This window comes from Heptranchias perlo, chromosome 2 (assembly GCF_035084215.1).
Source record: "Heptranchias perlo isolate sHepPer1 chromosome 2, sHepPer1.hap1, whole genome shotgun sequence".
Classification (NCBI taxonomy): Eukaryota; Metazoa; Chordata; class Chondrichthyes; order Hexanchiformes; family Hexanchidae; genus Heptranchias; species Heptranchias perlo.
Window position 1 is genome coordinate 100,915,075 of NC_090326.1, and position 14,854 is coordinate 100,929,928.

General features: G+C 41.3%; 1 protein-coding gene across 1 annotated transcript in view; it reads right to left on the reverse strand.

The window, feature by feature from the left end:
* LOC137341713 (band 4.1-like protein 4B) overlaps positions 1 to 14,854 on the reverse strand; it is a 282,961-nt gene that overhangs the window by 204,850 nt on the left and 63,257 nt on the right. The gene's annotated exons all lie outside the window — the stretch shown is intronic.

The window sequence follows — 14,854 nt, forward strand, 5'->3', positions numbered from 1 at the left end:
TCCCTCGTGTTGGTTTGCTCACCACCTTGCTCAGGCCATGTCCAGCAGCTATGTCCTTCAGGACTCGGCCAGCTCGGTCAGTAGTTGTGCTACTGAGCCACTCTTGGTGATGGACATTGAAGTCCCCCATCCAGAGTACATTGCGTGCCCTTGCTATTCTCAGGGCGGAGGGTAATCAGCAGGAGGTTTCCTTGCCCATGTTTGATCTGAAGCCATGAGACTTCATGGGGTCCGGAGTCAATGTTGAGGACTCCCAGGGCCACTCCCTCCTGACTGTATACCACTGTGTCGCCACCTCTGGTGGGTTTCTCCTGCCGGTGGGACAAGACATACTCAGGGATGGTGATGGAAGAGTCTGAGACGTTGGCTGAAAGGTATGATTCTGCATGGCTATGTCAGGCTGTTGCTTGACTAGACTGTGGGACAGCTGTCCCAATTTTGGCACAAGTCCTTAGATGTTCCTGAGGAGGACTTTGCAGGGTTGACTGGGCTTGGTTTGCCTTTGTCACGTCCAGTTTTATTCTTCTTATGACTTTTTGTAGTGGGATTGTACAACTGAGTGGCTTGCTAGGCCATTTCAGAGGGCAGTTAAGAATCAACCACATTGTTGTGGGTCTGGAGTCACATAAATGCCAGACCGGGTAAGGACGGCAGGTTTCCTTCCCTAAAAGGAGGTTAGTGAACTAGATGGGTTTTTATGACAATCCAGTAGTTTCATGATCACCATTACTGATACTAGCTTTTTATTCCAGATTTTATTTAATGAACTGAATTTAAATTCCCCAGCCGCCGTGGCAGCATTTGAACTCATGTCTCTGGATTATTAGTCCAGGCCTCTGGATTACTAATCCAGTAACATAACCACTATGCTACCGTTCCCCGTATGAAATGTTGCTACTGGCGTTGAACTTACAAATATTTTTGGCATTATAAAATGTAATCTGTACTCTCCACTAGACATTTCACAATGTCAACTGCACTTTAAACCTACATGCAGTACAATATGCAAAAGCTGCAATAATTTGTCCATTTTAAATTATATAAGTTCAGTCACAGATAAGTAATGAAATAGGCCTTTAAAATGACGATGGCTAATTTTCTTTTTTGGGGGGGGAGGGGGGTGGGGAAGAGTAAGGAGAGGGAAGAGATTACACTTCATAGTCACTGAAAATCACAGACTATCATTTTTTTTAAATCCTTACTTAAAAATTAACTGACCCACTGTACTGAATAATAACTTTCAACTTTTTTTTTAATTGAACACCTATTTGAACTCTAGCCCCTCTGTTTGAAACACATGTAATGGTGGATACAAGCAGTGCTCACTGCCTCCCCACCTGAAACACTTGAAATGGTGGATACAGCCAGTGCTCACTGGTCCCCCCCGACCTGAGACACTTGAAATGGTGGATACAGCCAGTGCTCACTGGTCCCCCCCGACCTGAGACACTTGAAATGGTGGATACAGCCAGTGCTCACTGCCCCCTCCACCTGAAAATCTTGTAATAGTGGATACAATCACTGCTCACTGCAAGTTCACCTCTCCCCCAACCTGAAACACTTGTAATGGTGGATACAGCCAGTGCTCAATGCCTCCCCCCGACCTGAAACGTAGAAACATAGAAAATAGGAGTAGGCCATTTGGCCCTTCGAGCCTGCTCCGCCATTCAATATGATCATGGCTGATCCTCTATCTCAATACCATATTCCCGCTCTCTCCCCATACCCCTTGATGCCTTTTCATACCCCTGAAATCCATGTAATGGTGGATACAGCTAGTGCTCGCTGCCCACCCCCACCTGAAACCCTTGTAATGGTGGATAGTCAGTGCTCACCCCACCCCTCGAAACCCTCTTATAAGTGGACACAGCCAGTACCCACCTGCATTTTGTCCACTGCATTAGATTTTATTGAATAAAACTCCTGTCATCCTTCATAATCTAGTTACTGATCAAAAGAGACATCAGCGATCTTATGCGTTGCTGTGCATTTCCTCATTTAACCGTATCTCCCTAGGCTCAGCAGTACAGTGCATTTCACTTATTGACAGTGGTGTAATTGGTTTCCTCTAGTGTGGAGGAACCACACAAAGCAAGCATCATTTAGTGATACTGAAATTTATTAAGTATTGATTGCTTTTCTCCCTACCCCCACTCCCAGGCTGTCTTGTTGATGCAAACAAATCATGCTGCCCACTCCTCTTGATTGCAATCAATAAATGTTTGCCGACTCAGGCAGGAAGACAGAAACAAACCTGCTGCTGGTCTTGAATTCCAATAACCATACCACAAACGAAAATTCAATATCAGGGATAAAATATTAGCTTTTCAGAAGTTTCAAAACCAATTTACTTTTGTCATTGTAATCGGTTATCTAAAATTCAATCTACAGCAATTGTTCTACTTGTTCATTTACAACTGTCATCGCAGCATGGGCAGCTTTAATAATTACCATTGAATTGTCTACAAAAATATTAGAGAAATGGTGACAATTTACTGAACAGTACACTAAAGGATACACTAAACTCTTTTGTCTATATTTAGTGCTTTGGACTTAAGCTGCCATTCATTACAGAACTGAGCAAATAATCTTTCTCTCTTCAAGGGCTGAAAAATTTAGTCATCCCAGCCTGTCATCCTAATGCATTTCAAAAGGACAAAATATTGGGAAACGTTCAAAATTAGTTTTAAACTACAATGAATAATATATACTGTGAAATTATTAAAATGTTGAAGAGCATATTCGCTTATGTAACATATGAACACATCTACCCCATGACATTGTCACATTCACCTACAAGAATTCTGGAGAGAAAATGGGAGGGCATAATTTCTCAAAGCAAATAATACAAGGTTGCAGTCAGAGTAATCATACAAAAAAACATTTTTATGGGCTGACTGTTTTGAGAAACTCCATTTGCACTATTGCAGGCATTATATCTCATGAAAAAAGTGAAGATTTCACATTTTAACTTGTTTTTGATGTTCATAAAAAAAAATCAAATTACACCTAAAAATGGTTCCTTGCTGATTTTCATCCATTGTAATTTCCCAATGATATGCCCGAGGGAGCAGGGCTTATAAACAGCATGTACTGAATGCACTTGCTGTCAATGAAAAAAATCTTATATTTGTAGGCACAAATGCATGCTGGGAACTGTATCCGACCACCTTTTTGAGCCTCTTCTGCTCAGAGTGATAGCGCTGGGAGCCACCAGGAACTCAAGATTAAGACTTATCAGATAGCCTCTGAAGGACATCACTTTTGGAAGCATTTTGAACACAGAAAATTTCAATTTAAGACCAGCGTTACATTTTGGGTTTTTTCTAACCTCCTTATGCTAGATTATTGGAGCTCTTTTATTTTCAATCACTCTCATAGGCGAGTCCCAACTCTCCAAGAGTGTCAATCCTTGCCTTGAAATCTAGGTAGGCTTTTGGTTAGGTGCCCAGGAAAACCAACAGCAAACCTTCTCTGGTAATTGTTTTTTTAAGCTATTGGACGTACCCTGTGCCGCTATAAGAGTTCACGCCGGTCTTTGAAAGTGCTAGAGCATCACAACAGACCTTGTTTTAATTTTAAAATACCAAGCAAATGTATTTTACAGAAGGTGAACAAGCATCTAAGTAACAGTCATATAATTATAAATTTACAGTACATACGCTTCTACCTAACTTGAATGAACAAAATTATATCACAACTCTAACCAAGCTAATACTCTGTAAATAAGTGTATTTTCCTAGGTTTTTTTTTCTTTAACACTGTGGGTACCTAATTAATCTAAATTGTTTCTTCAAAATTCAAACTGAATAGTTCCTCCTCTGAGATTATCAAACAGATCCTCTTATCAACTCTTTTTTAAATCCTCAAAAAGAGTTACTAGGACTTCTGAGGATTCAAATTTTAAAAGGAACTGTCAGTCAAGAATATTCTAACAGGCAAAATTTGCAACATTGTATCAAAATATGCTTGGTACAGGGATCAGAACTGTGGGGTTTTTAAACTACTAACGAACATATGTACTGTGACTGTAATTAAAGGAACAGTCATTGTCAATACTTGACAAAACACTTAATTTTTTTCCATAGCAAGATTAATCACTTTCTTTCTACTTTTGTGATTTTTAAAATGTCCATTATATTACAAACTTTATTTCAGTTACAAGTCCTCAACTTTGTGTAGAAACCAAGATGCAAGCTGAAAAGATTTTCTAAAAATATTTCAAGTAATTACATTGGCTGGCCTTTTCTTATTTTGATGACCATTCATTCTAGGTTGGTTGCTTTCCTACCTCATCAGCTTTCCATCGCAAAGCTATCTACCCACTTTCCTTTTGATTTGTACATTGCCTACCTGTACAAAATTACCACAATTAATTCATACATTGTGATTTGTTGCTATTTTATGAATATAACATTTCAGCCAGATACAAGTGCGATGCAAAATTTACATACAGAAAAATGTGACACCTGAAGTGTGACAGACAAAATGCATGCCACTCAAAATGTTTCATTTGTACTAGCAAATCTCCTGTGGCACTGCTCATGCAAGTCAGATGATACAATATTCCTGTCCTTGTAAAACTATGTATGATGTAAAACACAATGCATTATTCTGATGCTAAAGTAGATGTGTGTTTCCTTAAGGTAATAAAGTCTAATTGATGTGTAAACATTGAGTGAGTCCATACATTGGTTAATTGCTATTCAGCCTGTAGATCAGACCCTTGGCTTTGCTTGGGAAAGGCCTATAAGCATTATGGAGCCAGTATTTGGCAAACCTGCCAACCTACCAAACTGGCAAAAAATGATCAACAGTTCCACAAAAGCTGACACAGCCCTGGCATGTGAAAGCTCATATTTACATGGGCTTTATAACTTAAGTTGTAGGCATATATGCTTGTATTAAAGGGGAAAAAATAACTATGAAAGCCTGAAGGAGAAATGCAAATGTTGAAGGCACCATATTGGTGATACGTTTACAGGGGCGTCCATGGGCATGCTCCCCAAAAAGTTTTGCATTTTCACATTATAAACTACATATTTTGGCTAATTTTAAACACTTTTATACTTAGAATCATGGAATCTTACAGCACAGAAGGCAACCATTCAGCCCGTCGTGCCTGTGTCAAGTCTTCACAATTAATGCATTTTCAATTTTAAATAAAGAGAAAAAAATACATTGACATTTGGATTTTCAATAGATTATCCAAACTATTATGTATTCAAAGGTTACCTCAAAAATCAGTCTCCCACAATCCCCCACTGCCCCATTTTACAAAAACATTTTACCCCCTCTGGACCCAGTTTTTAGAGACACTGCACCCCATACAACTCTCCACCCTCTCAGAGACACTCTTCTCCAACCCACATAGTTCCCCTTGGCAATCTTCTCCCTCTCCCCATCAATTCAATAGGACAGTCTTCTCGCTCTACAACCCAGTTAAGCTGGTACTCTTGTGTCATGCTCCCAGTTCAAGCAAGCATTCTTCCTTCCTTCCCCCAATTCATGCTGGCACTTTCCTCCCCTTACCTAGTTCATGCCGATGTGCACACACACAGTTGATACTGGCATTCTTCTTCTGCTCCTACCCCAAAGTGCCACTCACAGCCTCTGCATTTTTCCCTCTCCCCTTCATCATCATCCATTTGTCCCACCCCATTATCATCATGCATTTCCCTTCCTCACTGGCATCCATTCTCCTTCCTCCTGTCACCCCTGCCCGCTCTTACCTGAATCTAGTGGCTAAAGCACAGAAACAGGTCTTAGTCTCTTCTGCAGTCCTAATGGCCGTAATTGCTGCCTATGACCTGTGGATGGAAAATCCCATTCTCATGCCTACAGTATAAAGAGACCACAGTCCTAGCCATTAGGGATCTGTTCCAATACATTAGCACCAGGCTCAGGAGGAGCAGGACTTGGTGGGGAAGGTTTTGGGGGGGGGGGGGGGGGGGGAAGAGTGGATGGCTAATGATTAAATAGAAATAGTAACCAATTAATCAAATGGCTTTGATCAAAATTTATAATTAAAACAGTGGCCACAGTTATGCAATTTTATTAAATAAATGCAACAGTTACTTAATGAAAGATTTTTTAAAAAATTAATTTGTAGGTTCAGCTAGAAGTGGGGCCAGGAATTTAAAAAAAAATTAATTTATATTGCAACTAATACCAGGGCCAGACGAGAGCATTCTTAAATTCATAAGCCGGGAATGGGGTCCCACGAAGATCTTATTAAAAATACACTTCATAGCTGCAGCCAGGAGTCGGGCTGGAGTAGTGGGGTCAAGTGAACAAGATTTTGCAGTCAGCAATGGGGAGCAAGGCCAAGTTGGGATTATTCATTTTTTTAAAAAAAAATTTGAAGCCAGGAATGGGTCAAGTAAATAATATTTTTTGAGTGGGGCTGAACTAGGGTGTAAGGCCTGAGGAGTAGAGCCACTGAAATAAAGAACTTTACGCGAGGGCCAGGCTAGAAGATTTTGTAACTGTAGAGAAGGCAAACAACACAGGAAGTATTTTGTTAAAATAGTAGAGTGAAACACGTTTTAAAACGTCAGTTGCTGAAAATGATTTCCCATGGTAAGTTCCATTGCTATTAGGTTGTGTCTTGATGATAGGGCATTGAGTTTGGAGAAAAACCATAATGCTGCCACCTAATGGCTGGAGGAATGAAATTACAGCACAACATGCAATGGTGCACATGGGGAGTCAAGACCAAGTATAATCTTCAAGTGAAGAAGGGTGAGGGGGTGGGGGGAGGGTGTCAAAGTTTGGAAAGGCATGGAAAGTTAAATGGCCAGTTTAAATTACCAGGTATTGATTTTCCAAACTAACCTTACATGATAGATTTTTTTGTTGAATGTGTATTCGGGGGTTCTGCAGGTGACACCTCTCTGTCTGAACACGGTGATTGCCTTGGCAACGGGCAGTTGCAGGGGCAGTCTGTAAACACCATGTATTGTTCTGTGATGTATAAATGCGTAGACTTCAAGGAGCTCCTGAACATTTACCTGACGAAGGATGAAGCCTCCGAAAGCTTGTGAATTTAAAATAAAATTGCTGGACTATAACTTGGTGTTGTAAAATTGTTTACAATGATAGATGGAACGAGAGGCAAGGGTACGGAGTTTGTGGTAGGGCCGAAGATGATAGCTTTAGCCTTTGCAATGTTTAACTGGAGGAATATGTGGCTCATCCAAGACTGGATGTTGGACAAACAGTCTGACAACACAGAGGAAGTAGACAGGTCGAGAGTTGGTGAAAAGGTCGAACTGAGTGTCATAAACATACATGTACGAGCCAACTCCACGTAGATGAGAAAGAGGGTGCCAAAGACACTTCCTTTGGGGACTCCAGAGGTAACAGTGCGGAGCTGGGAAGAGAAGCCATTGCAGGAGATGCTCTGGCTACGATTTTTTTTATTCGTTCATGGGATGTGGGCGTCGCTGGCAAGGCCAGCATCTGATACATATGAGTGGAACCAAGTGAGGGCAGTCACACCGAGCTGGATAGGCATTGGAGGAGGTTGGCATGGTCAACTGTGTCAAAGGCTGCCTAGAGGTCAAGGATGAAGAGGAGATATGGATAGGAATATACATATTGGAGTCGGAGCTCTCACACCTGCCACCACACGTGAAGGAAATCAGAGTTTCCGGGTGGGAACAGCCCCCATCTTCCATTAGGAAGGAAATCCAGCTCTGCAAATGGGCAATAAAGAGATAATTTTCTCTCCTCTCTCCTCCTCCCCGAGAATCGAGGGGAATCCGAGCACGTAGATGGGAAGGGGAGCTCATAACCTACCTCTCCAGAGAAGGAAATGCAGTTCAAACACTCCCACCCCAGCTGAGATGTTTATTATGGTCTCAGCTGAATTGAAGGATAGTTCACCGCTCCCTCATGAACGTTTGCCAGTTTCTTCCTCCCCAACTTCACACCCCTTGCAGCAGAGGGAGCTTTCTACCTTAGCACCCCCACCCCACCCTTATTTCTAATGTCCAAAGTAAGGTTTTAAACAAAATAAAACCAAAAACATATTTCAAAATAATATGATTAGGTTTATCCATTGAGTTGTCTTTTGTGTCTTTTAATACCTTAATTAAAGTTGTTACTTGAAGGTTTCAGCCACCTCCAAAAAGCTGAACTTGGACGTGATATTTTTTTCCCCAAAGATTTGATAGGAAAACTGTCTATTTAGAGGTTATTGGCTGCAAGCCTTACCCTTCCCACCCTCCTTCTAAGAGATACAAAAATTGCTGACATTTTTCAATTAGCAAAATTCAATTTTATTAAGGCAGTCATGTATTTATTTACCATTCCAGAAAGATGGAAACACAGAGTTAATGCAGCTGTAATATTTATCAAAAAACAATAATTTTCTAGGAATGAATCACAAAACAATAAATTCAATATTTGTAGAGATCTATTTGAAACTTACAAACCAGCATAGCCAGGCCCTTTCCCTTCCTCCTCCCACTGCTCATGGAACCCAGGATTCTACCAGTGAGCCAAATGCTACATTCCACCTCTCAGGTCTGTCAAACCCCAATTACCACACCCAACTGCTGCCAAACTTCAGGACCCTTATCCCAGTACTGCCAAATCCCAAGACTATACCTCCTTAGTACTACTAAGGCCTAGGACAGTCGCCTTATGTGCTAAAACCCATTTACACTGCCCTCCTCCACCCTCCCACACCCGCCTCAGCACTGCTAGATGCCTCACACCTATGACATCTTACATACTATCTTATTGTTTTTTCTCACCTTTAAAAAAGATACAGATTGATTTATTCAGCCAGCAGCTCAAGAAGGAACCTGAGAAGGACAGGGAGGTGCCCGTAACACCCAATGTTGAACCAGAGACCCAGACTCCTACTCCCTAGAGAAAGTTGTCAGGAAAATTGGCAGAAAGCCTGAACAGTACCAATCTCATTGTGAAGGGAAACCTGGTGAGATGAGGCCAGACAGAAGACCACCACCTCAGGAGCAACACTTCGATATGGATCTGTGGAAGGAAACGCTTAAGGGGGCGAATTCTCATCTGAAAATATGCCTCTTAATCATAACAAACTGCTGCATGGGGGCTTTGGTCATGGTCTGGGAATGAGTGATTGTTTTCACTCCTATGGAGAAGTGAAAAGTCATTAGCCTTGATAATATGTTATGCGTTACATTGCATAATGCCCCTATTATTATAAAACAACACATTCTCTGACACACCATGAGCAACACCATGGCAGATCCACTGGTATACATGAAATTAGGGTATCTTGAACAGGTGTGCACAGTGTCACTGATCAAGCTAATTGACCTCTATGATGTGACATAAACAATGATCAAGCCCTGAGTCAGGCCTGGTTTCAATCTTTTTTGCCTTTGTAAAGATTTTAAATAAGTATAACACTATTCAACTATAAAACTAATCATTATAGTTATTTGATATTTACAGATCCACATTTCCAATCAGTTTCTAGATCTCTAAAAACTATTGTTGGAATTTAGTTTGCCAGGAGTTACCCCTCTTGCTGTCCAATGTCCCACTTCCATTGTGACATTACACTAGTATACGACATCAGGCATTTGGTATCCTGGATACAGTAACAAGCAGAGGGGATGCAGCATCACAGCAATATAGAGTCATAGAGTTATACAGCACGGAGAGAGGCCCTTCGACCCATCGTGTCCGCGCCGGCCATCAGCCCTGTCTACTCTAATCCCATATTCCAGCATTTGGTCCGTAGCCTTGTATGCTATGGCATTTCAAGTGCTCATCCAAATGCTTCTTGAATGTTGAGGGTTCCTGCCTCCACAACCCTTTCAGGCAGTGAGTTCCAGACTCCAACCACCCTCTGGGTGAAAAAGTTCCTTCTCAAATCCCCTCTAAACCTCCCGCCTTTTACCTTGAATCTATGTCCCCTTGTTATAGAACCCTCAACGAAGGGAAAAAGCTCCTTAGTATCCATCCTATCTGTGCCCCTCATAATTACTGAATATACTATGATATACTGAAGTGAATAATAAAGAAAAGAATGTGAGAAAAAGAAAAGGAAACAGAGAGAGAGAATCAGGGGGCGATAGAAAATTAGAAGATGTGAAACAAGTCTATGTACGGACATAGAATGATTTTTAGAATCTTTTGTCACAGGAGATCAAACGGTGTTTAGAATAATCAGAGTTCCCACTAAATTTAATAAATTCAGATACTTTAAGCTAAAGTCATAATAAAGTAGGATTAGTTTCCCAGGCTCTTTTCCATATCCCTACCTCTTATCAGATAGATCGGGATTTACGGAGTGGACCAATTATTAGACAGTCACGTGAATATAGCAATGGAGATAGGGAATGAACTATAATGTATTTACATAAATGTCAGAAACATAAATAAATTGATGGGTTAGAGGCAATGGTTAATGGTGAGCTAATATATATTGTAGGAGCTACTGAACTCTGGCAAAGGGGAATGATCGAGGAACAAATTTGCGAGAGAAGGGCACGGGGTGGCACTATATCAGGGAAGGTTTTTAAAAAAAATTCGTTCATGGGATGTGGGCGTCGCTGGCGAGGCCAGCATTTATTGCCCATCCCTTATTGCCCTCGAGGAGGTGGTGGTGAGCTGCCTTCTTGAACCACTGCAGTCTGTGTGGTGAAGGTTCACCCACAGTGCTGTTAGGGAGAGAGTTCCAGGATTCTGAACCAGTGACGATGAAGGAACGGCGATATATTTCCACGTCAGAATGGTGTGTGACTTGGAGGGGAACGTGCAGGTGGTGTTGTTCCCATGTGCCTGCTGCCCTTGTCCTTCTAGGTGGTAGAGGTCGCAGGTTCGGGAGGTCCTGTCGAAGAAGCCTTGGCAAGTTGCTGCAGTGCATCCTGTGGATGGTACACACTGCAGCCACGGTGCACTGCTGGTGAAGGGTGAATGTTTAGGATTAGTCTCTCAGGCTCTTTTCCATATCCCTACCTCTTATCAGGCACATGGGATACCTCTTATCTATCTGATAAGAGGTAGGGATATGGAAATCCCTACCTCTTATCAGAGTGGTGCCAATGTTTAGGGTGGTGGATAGGTTATTGAGAGGAAGTGGCGTGTCTCTGGGTGGATTTGGAAGACAGAAAGGGGAAACAAAGTTAGTAATAGGTGTATGTTACAGACCATCACAAAATAAAATTGAGGTGGATGTACTGCCAAGAGCAGTATTAAAAAAAAATACTGCTAAGGCCTCAATTGTAATCATGGGGATTTTGATCTTCCTGATATAGACTTGCACTTAGTAGAGACAATCTGTATGTGTGAAGTTTATTGAAGTTCACGAATTTTTTCTTAAAGCAACAGGTGAAAGAAATCACAAGGGGGAAGGCAATATTGGATTCACTCCCAACTAATGAGGAGAAAGTGATTGCCAAGTTGAAACAAAGAAACATTGAAAAGGAACGTTTGGGGTCTGGTGAGCATAAAGTTGTTCATTTTTATATTTGAATTGAGGATTGAACAGATAACATATCTGTTAAGTGAACAGATTTCAGGAGAGCAGACTTCAAGAAGATGAAATGTTGTATGAAAGGAATGAAATAGGAAAAACTAATAAAAGGGAAGAAACATGGGAATGTTTTAAGGAGATTTTTTAAATTACATTGCAGAGGCAGTTCATCCCAGAAAACAAGTTGAGGACCAAAGGGAGTAGAACCAACAGGGATGAATTGAGAAGTTATGGAAGGTATTAGGGAGTAAGAAATTAAGAAATCTACAGAGAAGGAACAGGTTAGAGATCTCCATAATATCAAGCAGAGGGAAGCAAAGAAACTAATGATACAAAGAGGGAACACAAAAGAAATATAGCTGAAAATATAAAGGACAATGACAAAGCACTCTAAGTACATTAAGAGCAAAAAAGGGTACAGGCGGTTCGACGGTTTACCAGTGGTGTCAGAAGACAGGGAAGTGTCAGAATTACTAAATGTTTATTTTGGGACTTTTTTTAACCTATTGAAAGAAGGGGGAGAGAAATGCCAGAGTTGAAAGAGTACAACGCAAAGAGAAGACTGGAAACCCTTAGTATCATAAGCGAAAACACAGTAGAACATGTGATCCGTACCTCAATTGTGAGGAAAGCCTTGGAAACGTTGATAAGGAATAGCACAAGGGATCATCTGGAAGGATGGGGGTAATTAAAAGAGAGCCAACATAGATTCGGAAGGGGCAGATCATGACTGACCAATTTATTGGATTTCTTGGAGGAGATCAATTCTGCGACAGTGGATGTTATCTACCTGGATTTCAGGACAGGATTTCACTCAGTGCTACAACACAGACAAATTCACAAGGTGTGTGCCAATAGGCTAGATGGCAATTAGGCTGAATTGATGTGTGACTGAAAGGTAGACAACAAATGGTGATGGTGTGTGGAGAGGTGTCAAGAGTGGAAACCAGCTGCTCATGCAGTTCCATGTGCGTCAGTGTTGGGGCCACAGCTTAGAATGTTTTATAAATGACAGTGGACAGAAAGTTATCCAAACTGTGTTTGCAGAGGACACCAAAGTGGGTACAGTGGCCGATGATACTAACTAATGGGGTACAATCCAAATAATTCTAGACAGGATAGGTCAATGGGCAGACAGAGTTGAATACAGAAAAGTCCAAAGTTCACGGGATTAGGTAGAAGAAGCGAGAACATGGATTACATATTAAATGGCAGCATGTTTGAGATAACGGAACGGTAAACAAATCTAAGAGGTATGGTGGATTGGTTGTTAAAATTGTCAGTTCAATGTTCACAAGCAATGAAAACAGCAAATAAAATGTTGGGCTGTTTGGCAGGAAGTATTTATGGCTCTTCCCTAATTAACCATTAAGAATCAACCATGTAGTGTGGGCCTGGAGCCATATATAGTTTAGGCAGGGTAGGGGTGGCAGGTCCCCTCCCTTAAGCACATTAGTGCACTTGATGGATTTTTACAACAATCCAACAGATTTCATATTTTTTTCTGGTGCCAGATTTATTGAATTCAATTTCATAACTTGCCAGAGTGAGATTTGAAGACTTATCCTCTAAGGTTGTTGGTCCAGTACCTCAACCACCATACCTGTATAACTAAAGGTGTGACCTGTAAATCTAATAATGTAATGTATTGGGCCTTGGTTAGACTGCACTTGCTGTAAGTTCAGTTTTAGTCTCCGTATTACAGGAAAGATGTAGAATTATTGAAGTGAGTCCAGTGGGGGGCAATGAGGCCAATTCCTGAACTTAGGGGGCTAAGTTATGAGAATCCTATGTATCAGAACTTCTTTCACAAGGCTCAATTGATTGAAATAGAGATCTTAAAACAGCGTCCATTTTATCCAGGTCATTTTAGAGAAGAATTTATTTTAAAGACGATTTACACTGCATTTCTTCATGGCACTGACAGCACACCATCACCAGATGGCAAACTTTATTCCTCTGCCGTCATTCATGCAGCACCCAGTTCATGAATCCTAAAAACAACAGTTGGAGGCATAGAAAACATGGGAACTCCTTCCTATTGGCTTTCCAATGCACCCAATCGGAATTAGCAGCACAATGGTATGGAAAAAAAGGAAGACTGGTCATTTAAGGAAGCTGGTCCCTTTTTCAGCACCGCACTCTACATCAATATGAAAAGCATCTTAGCTCATCTCTGTTGGAGATTTGGTGATTACATCTTGTGTTACTGGACAGCTGTGTGCAAAGGATTTAGCAATCATCATCTGTGAGGAGGGTTCTTAGGGTGGCATCTACCAAGTCCTGCTCCAAGCAATGCAAAGAGTAAATACAACTTTCAAGTGTATTGCTCTGGTTTCTGCTTTTTTTTCCCCCTCTCATCTCTACCTTTTCTGCACCTCGCCATCTTTTTCTACCTCCTCTTCAATTCTGTAGTATGATGGTGAGGAAAGTTGAACTTCGAAAAAAAAATTTAGATAGCGGTCATCAAAGCCAAAGGTTCAAATAATGTATTGACACAAAGAAACAATGAGCTTTTAGTCGCCATGATCAGCACATGACTGTGTAAAGCAGGAAGCATGACTGTTGTACTTCAATGTCTGTACTCTGTTCTGCTCCCCTCTGAATACTTGACCTCTAGGCAATGTTTCATATAGTTGTACAAGCCACCCTCCTCAAATACCTCACCTTCCTTATCCAGCCTTTGCATGGCCCATTCCTATCTAACCAAACACAGCCAGCACATTTCCAGCAATGACTTCTCTTCTCTACTTGCATCGTCACCTCCAGAGTCCCCCAAGGATCTCCACTTCTTCTTTATCTCTATGCTGCCCCTCTGCATAATTATCTGGGATCACAGTAAGGACACTTAGCTCCATCTCTCCACCACTTCTTTCAAACCTTCAACTGACTCCATGCTGTTAGATCACTTAACCAACATCCAATCATGGATGTGTCCCAACTTCCTCCAGCCCAACACTGGTAAACCAAAGTAATTGTGTTTAGCCCCCCACTACAAACTCCACTGCTTTCGCCCAAACTCCATCTTCCTCCCTAGCCATTCACTCAGACTGAACCGGACCATTCACAATCTTGACATCCTATTCGACCCTAAACACGAGCTTTAAGCCTCACATCCTATCCACGACCAGCACTGCTTATTTCCTCCTAGATAATTTTTCCCGCTTCCACCTCTTCCTCAGCCCATTTGCCGCTGAAAATCTTATCCGTGCCTTTTTCGCCTCCAGACTCAACTACTCAATTGCCCTCAATTCTTCACCTTCCATCTATCCCATCTACCTTAGCATCTGTCGTCCTTACTTATGTTTGTGAAGTATTTGGGACATTTTTAAAAAAAAACAATAAAGACGTTATATGAATCCAAATAGATGCTGC